The sequence below is a fragment of the Triturus cristatus genome, chromosome 10 (assembly GCF_964204655.1).
Source record: "Triturus cristatus chromosome 10, aTriCri1.1, whole genome shotgun sequence".
NCBI lineage: Eukaryota > Metazoa > Chordata > Amphibia > Caudata > Salamandridae > Triturus > Triturus cristatus.
In genome coordinates, this window is record NC_140593.1 from 87,309,509 (window position 1) to 87,322,137 (window position 12,629).

Here is a 12,629-nt window from a genome sequence, read left to right on the forward strand (position 1 = left end):
CAACCCAGTAAGGGACAGATCTGAGTGATTTTCCCAACCAGGATAAGCACCCAGATCAGGGATCGAGGGGGAAATTAATTTTTTAGATGTAGCCAATCCAAAACAGGTTGTCTGAAAAATAGATGAATTTAAAAATAAAATATGGTTAGGGATAAGACAGGCACGATGTAAAGCTTCTGTTCCTTGTACCTGCCACGGTTTAGTTCCCCAAAACGATTTAAGATCGATAGTAGCTTTCCATACGTCATAACCTCCAATAGCCAATTCCTCCATAAAGGATTTGGAATATAATAATTTTGTGTGTGTCAATCTGACCTTAGAAGCGGGTTCTACCGCAACCTTAAAGTAAAAAGACTCAGGGCTTGACACACTAAAATCCGAAAAGTATGTGAATTTTTTCAGTAAAGTGGCAGAGCTGCCAGGCATAGGGACAGGACAATGTTCCCATTGTGTGAAATTAACAAAATTTCTGAAAGTATTTGCCCTGTGTAGGAAATGTGTGCCATAATGTTGAAAACAAAACTGCTCCTCATAGTTTGCAGTATTTAAATACAGATCTTCAGCATCAAATGCAGCATAATATTTTAAATCAGAAAACAGTGCTTCTATTGCTTGTACATCCCAATCGTCTGAGCAGATGTTTTGTTTAACTACATCACCCATAGAAACACGAAAAACAGTTGGCACATTAATAACTTCGGTGGGACCTTGAATTTGAAAGTTCACCGCATCCCAAGCAATCCCATCACGTACAGGCCAGGCGGTGATGTTCACAAACGTCTGGTCTCTTTTCATGATGTGTGATGAGGAATGGGGGGCCAAAGTTCCATCATTACGCAAGATCAAATCAGCAGACTTATCTTTACTACCAAGTCTGGCTCCCCCTTAGACCCCTGCCCTCCTTCAGTGATGGCTAACCTTAGCGAGGTGATCTCTTATCCACTTATGAAAATCTGTGACACCGCATTTCAAACTGGTCACTATCCAGATCTTTGGAAGAAGGCCGTGATCAAACCTCTCCTGAAGAAACCCTCCCTGGACCCCACAGCTCTGGCCAGCTATAGACCAAAAGCGTGTCTCCCCTTTCCTGCCAAAATATGCGAATCTCTGATGAATAAACAACTCTCAGAGTTCATCGATACTCACCAACTTCTCGACGAAACGCAGTTTGGCTTTAGGAAAGGTCATGGAACTGAGACCGCTTTAATAAAAGCTTCAGATGAGATTAGAGCCATTATGGACCAGGGAGGTGCGGCTGTCCTGATTCTGCTGGATTTGTCCGCAGCCTTTGACACGGTCGACCATGATATTCTGGTCGACCGTGTCACAGCCCTGGGGATAAACGGTATGGCTAGAAATCTCTTTTCATCTTTTCTTGCCTACCGTACCCAGACAGTGAAGTTGGGTAACTTCTATTCTCCTGTCTCTGCACTCCCCTGTGGAGTCCCACAGGGCTCCTCGCTAAGTCCAACGCTATTTAATATCTATGTAGCAGACTTAGCGAGGGTAATAAAGGCCCATGGGCTGCGACTTACATCCTACGCAGATGACACCCAACTGGTTCTGGCAATACACAAGGACGGCCCAGCGGTGGCAGCTAATTTCCAAAGCGCCATGCTTGCTGTCAGTACCTGGATGTCCTCCAACTGTCTGAGGCTTAACTCGGACAAAACTGAGGTCATGACCTTTGGTAATCTCTCCCCGGTTTGGTCTTCTGCCTGGTGGCCTGACCAGCTGGGCCCTCCTCCTGTCCCAGTTGATAAGGCCAGAAACCTGGGAGTCATTTTTGACAGCAAGCTGTCATTCAACCTTCATGTCAACAAGGTTGTGTCATCTGCGTTCTTTATTCTAAAGAAAATTAGGAAAATACTGCCTTACCTTCCCACCTCAGCTGGGAAGACCCTGGTCTCTACCCTAGTGTTTTCTAAAATCGATTATGGGAACGCCCTCTTCCTTAATACTCAGAAACTCGTTCTATCTAAGTTGCAGTCCATACAAAATGCTGCTGCAAGAATTCTTCTTGACATTCCCCGCCGCCAGCCAACTACTCCAGCCATTCGTCACCTGCATTGGCTAAGAGTAGAGGGCCGCATTAAATTCAAGGCCCTCTGCATTGCCTATAAGGCAGTGCATGGCGTCGGTCCAAAGTTTCTGATTGAAGCATTCCAGTTGTATAGCCCCAAGAGACAGCTGAGATCCGCCAACTCCTGCCTGCTTCCGTTACCTCGCACCAGAACGGCAACCTGGGGAGACAGGCGCTTCCTGGTTGCCACACCTAAACTCTGGAACCTTTTGGCACTCACCATAAAAACTGCCCCCAATTTGATAAGCTTTCGTAGGCTCTTAAAGACATGGCTGTTCAATCAGTAATCCTGCGGCTTGGTCTCTCGTTTTTGTCACATGCCCGAGACACCTTCGGGTATTTGTTTGCGCAATAAAAATCGCGAAATAAATAAATAAATTAATTAATTGAATTGTAGAACGTTCATTCAGGTAGTGTCCATTGATAAGTCTAAAAAACACTACCACAAAGCCAATTGTCATGAATAAAAATATACAAATCAGCACCAACCAGATGTAAGTCCAAGGTGCAACCAAAAAATGTCTCTTGAACCAGGCAAAAAATATAGAGATTTTGGAAGGGACAGTGGAAGTCAATGATTCAGTTTCAAATGAAGACTGGGACTGGGCAAGTGTTGTTGTATTTAAAAGGGGCAAAGCGACTTCTGTAGGATAAGCATACTCAGGATCAGCGGATAAACCACCAGCATTAGATGGTGGATCAGTAACTGTAATCATCTCAATGGAAACTTCAGGTACGATGACAGAGGGTGGCACCACAACACAGTTTCTCAGCATTGAAGGGCAGGAAACCGAAGGTGTCATACTATGGAGAATCGGCCACCCTGTGTAGCTTGACATTTTCAATTGAAATGTACCTTTTTTCTTTGCGACCAGGAAGTGGTGGTAAAACAACTGTACGTGTACCCAATACTCCAAGCACTGGGACTGGTGCACGATAAGAGGGGCCAAACTCCTTCTTGTTCTCCACCTTCTCACGGACCAGATCACCAACTCGAGGTAGCCAGCCGACCACCGGAATCAGGAGCGCTTCTTCTGATGCAGAGGGCACGTGTTCTTTTGCCAGAGTGTCTCTTGCTTCTTGTAGATTCTGCAATACAGCACAGTGGTCATCCAGGTCAAAAGGGGCGGCAGCCGCCGCCATGTCTAGACCATCAAGGTCCGGAACAAACATTCGCACTCCAAAGAGCATCATGTAAGGGGTCCTCCCACCCAGAGACCTTCTAGGGAGATTATTAAGTGCACGTTGGACGTCATACAAGTGGGCAAGCCAGTTCCGGCCTGTACCTAACACCTTGGCTGTCAACGATTGCTTTAGGTCACGGTTCATCCGTTCCACAACACTATTGCCCTCAGGCCGGTATGGAGACGAAAATTTGACTTGGACCCCCAAACTTCTCATAGCCTCTTTGTAAGCCTTAGAGGCGAACGCCGGGCCCTGATCAGAGTGAAGGGTACCACACGCAAAACTCCCTATAAAGACACGCAATGCTTTGATGACAGTCCTGGCATCAGCACTCCTTTGTGGCCACACCCACAGAAAACGTGTGCACGAATCCACTGCAACCAAGATGTACTTGTACGCAGTATCAGAGGCAAAAGGACCGCAGTGATCTAAATAAACACACGCTAGTGGTTGATTAGATATATGCAGCTGCGTTGGAGGTGGACGCGCAACAGAAGAAGGTTTGATCTGCTCGCAAATGTCGCAATTAAGTACATAAGCCCGCGCTTGTTTATACAAACCGTACCACCAGTAACGTTGCTGCAAAAGAGAGACAGTCGCTGACACTCCAGCGTGCGCAGGCGCAACACCTTCGTGAGCAGCTGTTATCAGATTTGGTCTGCAGTCCGTGTTGGGGATTAATCTATCACCAACGTCGTTAATCCTCACTAATGGGACGTTATCAGGACTTAAGTGATAATGGCATCGGGAAGGGAAACCTCTAGGGAAGTTTGTCCCTGTCTCAGAAGCCGCAATAGCTGCTAAGATGTCTGCATCTATCTTTGATTTTGATCTTGTAACTGCTGCTACTAAATATGTTGCCACTTCTGTTTTAGCTGCCTCGTCAGCCAAACTGTTACCGACAGCATGGACACCAACTCGTTGGTGACCAAGAGTGTGAAATACATCCACAAGTGGCAAACTCCCTTTGAGTTCTGACACTCGAGCCCAAATTGTCTTATGCTTTACTGAGCAACCTTTGGAGTCACGAAAACCATTCATAATCCCAAAAAGTATATTGTCGTTGTAAGATTGAACACAGTAGTAAGAGTCACTCACTATAAGAGTAGTGACTCTGTGATCAGCAAACTCAAGTGCAAGCACCAGAGCACGTAGCTCCGCCAGTTGCGCGGTACAATCACCCAATGACTGCGTATGCACTGCATCAGATTTTAACTCTCCATTCACGAAAGTACCGACTACAATTGCGCAAGCCGCTGAATAAGCGTGCCTTGATCCAGTTGCGGGTTGCGCCGACCCGTCAGTGTATATGACACAATGGTATTCCTCGATAGGGCGCAATGACTGTGGAGCTGGATGAACGAATTCATACTCCAAACTCTCTTGAGTCTGCAACGCTGCGTCAAAGATGTATTCGACGTCAGGTGAAGCTAAGGAGGTCGCCCATTGTATCCACCTCGGATGCAAAGCCTTAGAATTTGGTACACTAGCCTTAGTGACTGCTTCAAGAGCAGGAAACGGTGTTACCACCAGCATGCGTTTTCCTTGTGATAGCGCTCGTTCTTTCAGGATCGCCATCTGAACTGCTGTCAAGACTTTTTCAACAGTGGAAAATCGCAGCTCAGCCGATGTGTACAGATGAGATTTGTAAGCAATGGGGACTGTGTCACCCTCATTGAACGTTAAGTACGTGAAACCTTCCGCGCCTGGAACAATTCTAATGACCAGGTTGGTGTGGTTGTCACGAGTTTTTAGAAATTTAGCTGTAAGAAGATCAGTTTGCAAAGTATATAATGGCAACGAGTGCTCTGGCAGCCAGCAAGATCTGGTATAAGTTGGCTGTATCAAGGCATAAAGTGTCTTGATACGCTGGGCATAATCAGGAATGTAGGATCGACCGAAATTCAGAAAACCCAGCAAGGATTGAAGTTTTTTCAGTGTCGTAGGGATACGAAGGTTTGCGCATTTCTCAAGGAACTGCGGTGCCAAGCCTCGACCTTCATTATTGAGTTCGTACCCCAAGAACAACACTGTAAATTCAGCAATGTGCGACTTCTTAAAGTTAAACTTGTAACCGAAGTCTGCAAACATAGTCACTATGTTATCCACACGAGCAAGGTGTGGAAGCAACTCATCGTCTGTCAGATAGATGTCGTCGACATACGAGTACGCTTCCGGGTCTACCATCTCTAAGAGAGAGACCACGCGAGCGGCAAAAACTCCAGGGCTGTTCTTATAGCCCATCGGGAGCCTCTTGAACAATTTTTGTTTACCACCCAAGGTAAATACTGTCCACTCATAACTAAGAGGGGCCAGATTATGGCAATAAAAGCCATTAGATAAGTCGAGCGTAGTTTTGAAACGTTTTCTCACAAGACTATCTACGAGAGCCGAACTATGAGTATTCTGTACCGCACACGTCCGGCAATGTGAGTTAAAATGCCGGTAATCCAAAACTAGGCAGTACGATCCGTCAGGCTTCGTTACAGTGAATAAAGGATTATTCATGGGTGACACACATGTCTCAATCACTCCTTGATATTTCAATTGCTCAAGGATTGACGCGACGTGAGGTCTAGCCTCACGACGCATGGGATATTGGGGTTGAGGCTGGGGATCGGATCGCAATGGAATCTCATGATTGGGAGAACATTTGTCCCAGCCAACCTGATTACGATATAACGCAGGCGCAAGCACCTGCGCCCACTCCATTTAGGAAAGTTAGGCTTTTCGTCTTTTGTAGACGAACTCACCTTAGTTTGTTGTACTACATCTGGAATTTTGATGGTGGGTTTTACACCTAAGGCACTACGTCCAACCATCCTGTAGGCTTTCGCAATAATTTTTGCGAATTGCCGAGGCTTGTCTTCATCAGCCAGAAGCTCCAGCATATTGCCAACTTGGAACTGCATGGCATCTCCTTTGAGGTTGCCCATTACCATGGAACAAACGACATCCAAACTGTCGACAAGCCTCATTCCCAACTCAATAGCTGCCTCCGCAACATGACTTTCTTGAACTTTCTTGATAACGGAGGGTAGTACAGCCATAGACGGAGTGCCGTAGCACTTTGAATATGTCGCCGCAAAGATCTTGCCCCAATTGTCACAATCAACAAGCTCAGGGACCAGGTCTTTGGGCAAAGTAATGGTGAGTATCCTGTGCTTATCCACAGGTGTAGTGTTTGGAAACACGGCTTCTAATTGATCACATTTTTCTGCAAGCCAGTAAGGAAATTCATCCTTACTGAGGGGGCGCTTGCCGACAACCGCGTTAACCATAACAGGGCTTATCACCACTGCGTGATGGTGATCCGCCCCGTGTCCAGCAACCGCAGGTGTTGCCACCTGAACTGTGCGTGACACATACTGCACTAAAGCCCTATGGACCGTAATCAGGGCAGTGTGTAGTGTTCGCAAATCACCCACTCCCACCGTCAGGTAGCGTGGGTGTGGAGTATATCCGGCCAGTACCGGCCATGTAGCTCCCGCAATTGATAACGGGCCCATTCTCGCCGGTACGACCTCATGGGGGAGGGCGCCATTAAACCAAATTGTATGCTGCCAGGCAGTAATAGGAATTTCCAGAGTCCGATATGGGGCATAAGCCGCAGGTACAGCCGAGGCTGTATATTCGTGGAACAAATTATCGTCTGCATCCACCTCCGCAAAGGTCACCCATGAGTAAAACAACTCATACGGGTAGGTGGTATCAGCACTGACCACAAAAACTACGGACATCCCGTCATCAGGTACCCCATACGCCCTCAGATGAGCGCGCAGAGGAACCCTACTATGAGCGGGAATATTAACCGCCATAAGGACTCCTTAAAGAATAACAACGATTTTACTCAGTAGCACTTGGGCTCAAAAATTATAACCTTTTTAATTTTCAAGCTTGATAGAACCTTTAGTCTAAACCTAGGTAGGTTAAACCGTCACTCAAGTTTTCCGGAAACGAGAGCGAGGGTTGTTGTGGACTAAAACTAGCACTACTAAAGCGTCTCAAACGTTAAGACCAAACGTTAGGTGCGCCATGTTGCAGGGATTCTGCTTTTGCACAGAACTATGCGCAGGAGACCAGGACCTCAGAGAATTGTGGTGTACCAGAAAATCCTCCTCAGAACCCAGAACCCCTTATCCGACTAGCTTAGTATCTCATTCGTTAACCTAGATCTAGCTAGGTAGTCCCAATGTATAGACAAACCAGAACAAGCGATTTAGATATTTCTCAGGCGTGGTGGGAATCTGAAATACCTGTTCGTACTTATTTATTAGTCCACAACGGAATAATACAGACACGGTAAAGTTTAAAGAGTTTATTTTATAAACCTCGCGTCCTAAGATGCAGTACTTTGGCTAACACTAGCAGACTAACAGTACAGATCAGAATCATGAGCATTATTACAATACCATATATAATGAAAGGAGCAATCATACTATTAATGACAGTGGTATATGGCCACACTCCTTTCACTATAATCTAATACATTATTATTATTAGACTCTTAGGTTAACAGGGGGGACCCCATACCGTATAGATCAGCTTAGTAGAATCACATCAAAGGATCAGCTCTCACAGCATGCATCAGCTCTTCTTGTTCGAATGAATGTAAAACCAAACTGTTCTGCAATATTAAAGACGCTCGTCCTTCAACCATTGGCAGCTGTATGCATGATATGTCTAACAAGTGTCTACGATCAATCTAAACACAACACTCTGTACCTTCTAGTAACTCAGATGCGTTCTTTGCATGATGTACAGACCAAGGGCACATTTCACGGTTAAGAATGTATAACAACCGTTTGTTATTCTGTAGGGCAAAGACGAGTCAGCATTTTACAAAATGAATAACACATAACAACAGTGTCGTGTGCAGCGCAGCAGAAACAACAAGCTTGCTTGTTAACTATGATCGCGGTTATGCTAACTTAGTGTTGTAAATAGGGCGTGGCTTAGTCCATCTCACACCGCCAGGATACCTTTTTGTGTTGCATCCGCCATTGCTCCACTGCTCGAACAATCAAGTTCATAGTTTTCAAGATACTCTATTACCTGCTGGATATCGGGAGTGATTGTTGGGATGTTGGAAAGGCATAGATCCATTCGCCAGCCGAATGGGCATGTTTTGCAATATAAAGATGGTTGTACGCAGATCGCATATGTGTAAATAAATGTCATGTTGTAGCTGGCTCCGATTATAGATAGAGGCAGGCAGCCGAAAAGTTGTTCAATTTTTTCACGGTATTGATGTAGCTTCGCGTAGAGGCGTATTCTGTCGGGCATGATTGTTACCACAGGGAGCGCAGCCATTTTTTATAAGCAAAAATAGTAGTAGGATGGCCACAAACAGAGCGAGAATTATGGGCACTGTTCCTGTTATTCCAGAGATGATCGAATGAATGAAGTCTGGTATTATACCAAAAACAGTTTGAAAGCCTGTGACAAGGCCGTAGGAGACAGTGTTAAATAAATGTGTCGAAAATTATGTAACAATTCACAAAGTGTAATGGGAGGTTCGTATTTAAAATGGACTGTATTTTACTTGAAGTTCGTGCTATCTGCAGTCGATACATTTATTTTGTAGAACGTGAGGGACACTCCTGTTTGAAACAAAAGCGCTTTAAGTTTGCTCAGTTTAATGAAATCTGTTTTCAAAGTAGGTATTGAAGGCCAAGTTGAATTGTGGGAGTTACTGTGTGCGGGTGGGAATAGACATTGCCATAGGAAGTTACTCGGTTTGAAACAGTAAGGACATACGGTATGCCAGCTCACATTCCGTAGCAGTCCATGTTACTAAGAACCAGATAACTGCTGTTAGAAAGCTGTGTGAATGTTGGTCTGATTGTGGGAGTTGGCGTGCTTTTAAGAAAGCACGCAAGATGGGGGGCTGTAAGCTTAGAAGCGTAGTGCAGTTGGACATTCTTGCATAGTAATGAATAACTGCCATTGTGGTCGCACTTTTCACCTGAGAGAAAAACGTCTGTATCCTCTTTAAGACAGCGATATGTGAAAGGGAGAAACCACTGCTCGTGAATAAATGCGCTACCTTATATAATCACATACAGCATGACAAAGAACATGTACACCTAGCAGACACAACGACACTACGTACTGTGGGAACAGTGGCTAGCCATGTACACAAACCAAACATGGCATGGCACCTCTGCCACACAAGGCAGATTGCGGGGAGAGATGGGAGCAAAGTATGTGTGAAGGTGGCAAGTGATTCTCAATTATAAAAGTATACAATGCAAAGTGTTGAGGGGATGTGCCGGAGAGACTTGAGTATGCAGAGCACAGACATGTACATGTCAACATACACAAACAAGGCTGTTGTTGTGTACATCTATGAAATAAAACTCAAAAAAGAAAAGAAACAATCTGGAATCTTGTGTTTTACGTTCGGTGCACCTCCCTTTTGAGAATAAGTTGTTCGGATCTGTTTACAGAGGCACCCTTAGGTGAGGGTTGCTGGAGATTTTAGTGCACAAACGATTTGATAAGGCGGCATTTGAACAAAGTGAAGTGCAATCAATTATGTCAGTCACCTGGTAGCTGTTTATTGTCATGTCAACATACACTGATGGTCTATTGAGTGAAGTGGACGCAACCATGATAGTAGAGTCAGTAGGGAAGATTACGAAAACATAGCGTATACGTGCCCCCTCCCCCCCAAATCTTTAGCGTATTGGGCTGGCTCGGCGTACGCAAGGCTAGCGTAGGGGTATGAATTAAGGGCAAGTTTCTCTGGGTGTAGTTCTCTTCCGGAATGGCGAACGTGTCTTCCAGGTCTGCGCAGCTTACACCCCCACAAGGCTGATGCTGTGAGCGAAGGTGGGTGCGTGAATGATGCTCTCAGCCTGCTGGTTACCCAGAAACCGTCATGGCCGCTGCGATGCACATATGCCCCACAGTTCACCTTTCGACACCGTCGTATGTGAAAGAGGGCCCACCACGTGCCAGCGGAAGCTCCTGGGCCGAGGTCTGCGAGCTGGGAAGGCTTCTGAGATCAACGCCGGCTACCGCGACACAGGCACACAGCACCCAGCCTGAGGCCCGGCACCGTGGAGTGCTCTGTATACTACTAACACAGTAGTCCAACAGGTACCAACAGTGGAACGGTGTCTTGATCCCACAATGGACAATGTTAGAAATGCATCTGAGAGTGGAGATGAAGGTACTGCCTTCGACCAGGTGTAACCAACTCTAGGTCCCAACAGCGGAACGGTGTCTTGATCCCACAATGGACGAGGTTAGAACTGCATCTGAGAGTGGAGATGAAGGTACTCCCTTCGACCAGGAGCAACCATCTCTAGGTCCTAAAAGTGGAACGGTGGAACGGTGTCTTGATCCCACAATGGACGATGTCCGATATTACCTGCTGCTTGGTTTTCACAGAACTCCCTCCGTTGAGGTGCATCACACTCTGTGCTTCCGTAGTTAACTGCTGCACATGATTTTTGGGCTTGGTTGACTGTAGTTGCTGGACTACACCGTGGTACAGCAGGTCTGAACAGTGAAACGGGGTCTTGATTCTGTGATTGAGGATGTCAGAAGTTAAAGTCTGTGATGATTTCTGTGTACCCCCTTCGATCAGGTGCAACCAACTCTGTGCTTCCGAATCCAACGGCACGTGGCTGTGAGGCGTTAATGACCACTGCCTCTGGCCTACACTGCAGTCAGCAGGGCTCACAATTCAGATTGAGTGGTGATTGTTTAATTGCGGAATCCAGTAGGCAACTAACTACAACGTCTATTGAAATATGCACAATATCCTTTTAGCATGCTTGCTTGAAGAACTTTTTTTAGATGAGTTATAGGTTTAGTACAATGACCAAATTCTTCTTGGTAGTGGAAAAGAACACTGAATAACAGTCTACACTGTGGACAGCAGAGATCGCAATTTGAATTGTTTTTATTTATTTATTCCAGAGTTTTTTGTAAGTTATGTTGTTGTATTTTGTGAAGAGGAAGTGAGAAAAACTATTTATGGATGTCTGGGCTGACTACTGCCTTCAATTTACACTACAGACAGCAGTGTTCACAATTCAGATCGAGTCGCTATTGTAGATGATGCAGTCCTGTAGGCAAAAGACATTGCTCCAGTGCACTCTGTCCACACTATGCATATGCATCATCGCAGGCTCCACATACGCTTTTTGTTGCTTCGTGTACTGCAAACAGGATAGCTCAAGTCAACGCCACGTGGCTGTGGGCCCTTGCTGACAGCCAGGGCCGGCTCTAGGGTGGTGCGACCGGTGCCGCCGCACCGGGTGCCGGCTTCCTGTGGGTGCCGTGTTTGCAAGTTTATTTTGTATTTAAAGCACCTGCTGCCACGTTCCTTTCCATAGGCAATTACAGGGCCTCACAAAAATACCAAGATAACTCCTGTGATTAATGTTCTTCCTAGACAGAGATCGGAGTTTAGTATAGTTGCGGTTTTGACTTATGTGAAGGTAGCACAGAGGGTTAATATGCCTGCTGCAGAGAGCGTGCACCAAGTAGATTACAGATTGCAAATAATGTAAATGGTCAGCAGGTTACTGCTTTTAAAAGAAACATATTTTTGTTATTAGCAATTTATAACTTAAAGTCCTAATATAGAACAGTGAGCTAGTAACTTTTATCAGAGAACTGCATACACACTGCAAAGTATACATCAGAGCATAGATTAATGTTGCAAAAAGGGTTCATTTGGGTAGAAATCGATTCTTATTATTAAAGAAAACTCCCTACGATGCTGTTTCTTTTTCGATTCTGAGTTTCTTTGTGCTTCTCCACACCAAGCACTCCTAAACTACTGCCTCTCAGTATGGATGACAAGTGACTCCTAAACGTGTAGTCCTTTGGCTTATGTAACAATTCCTATGCCCTGATTTACACGCGTATGATTGTTTGTCTGTGTAATGTGTGTGTGATGCAAAGTGCTCTGGTACCCTACTCTGGTATGAGTGGCTGTCACCTGGGCATGCTGAGACCCCTACCACCCCCTCACATGGAACCCGGGGAATATGAGGACTGGTGGTCTCCTACCGTTGATCACGTTAAACTATCTTCCTTATCACAGGCAGGCACCCGAGATGACTGGTTCACGGAGGATGTACCAAAACGTGCTGTTCCCTTTAACTGGCCATCTGCTTGTCGAGACGACGCCCCCTTGGAGGATGACGACCAAGCTGAACCAATCGGCGAGAACAGCGTCAGCAGAAAAAGGGGAGGAGATCCACGAGAGTCGGGAAACCCAGAAGCAAAGGAGGAAGAAGGAGTCGAGACCGGAGAGAGACGAGGAGCGGAGGAACCTGAGAAGCAAACAGCAACCCGAGGACGAAGACCAGAAGAAAGAGAGCCAGGAGGCCAA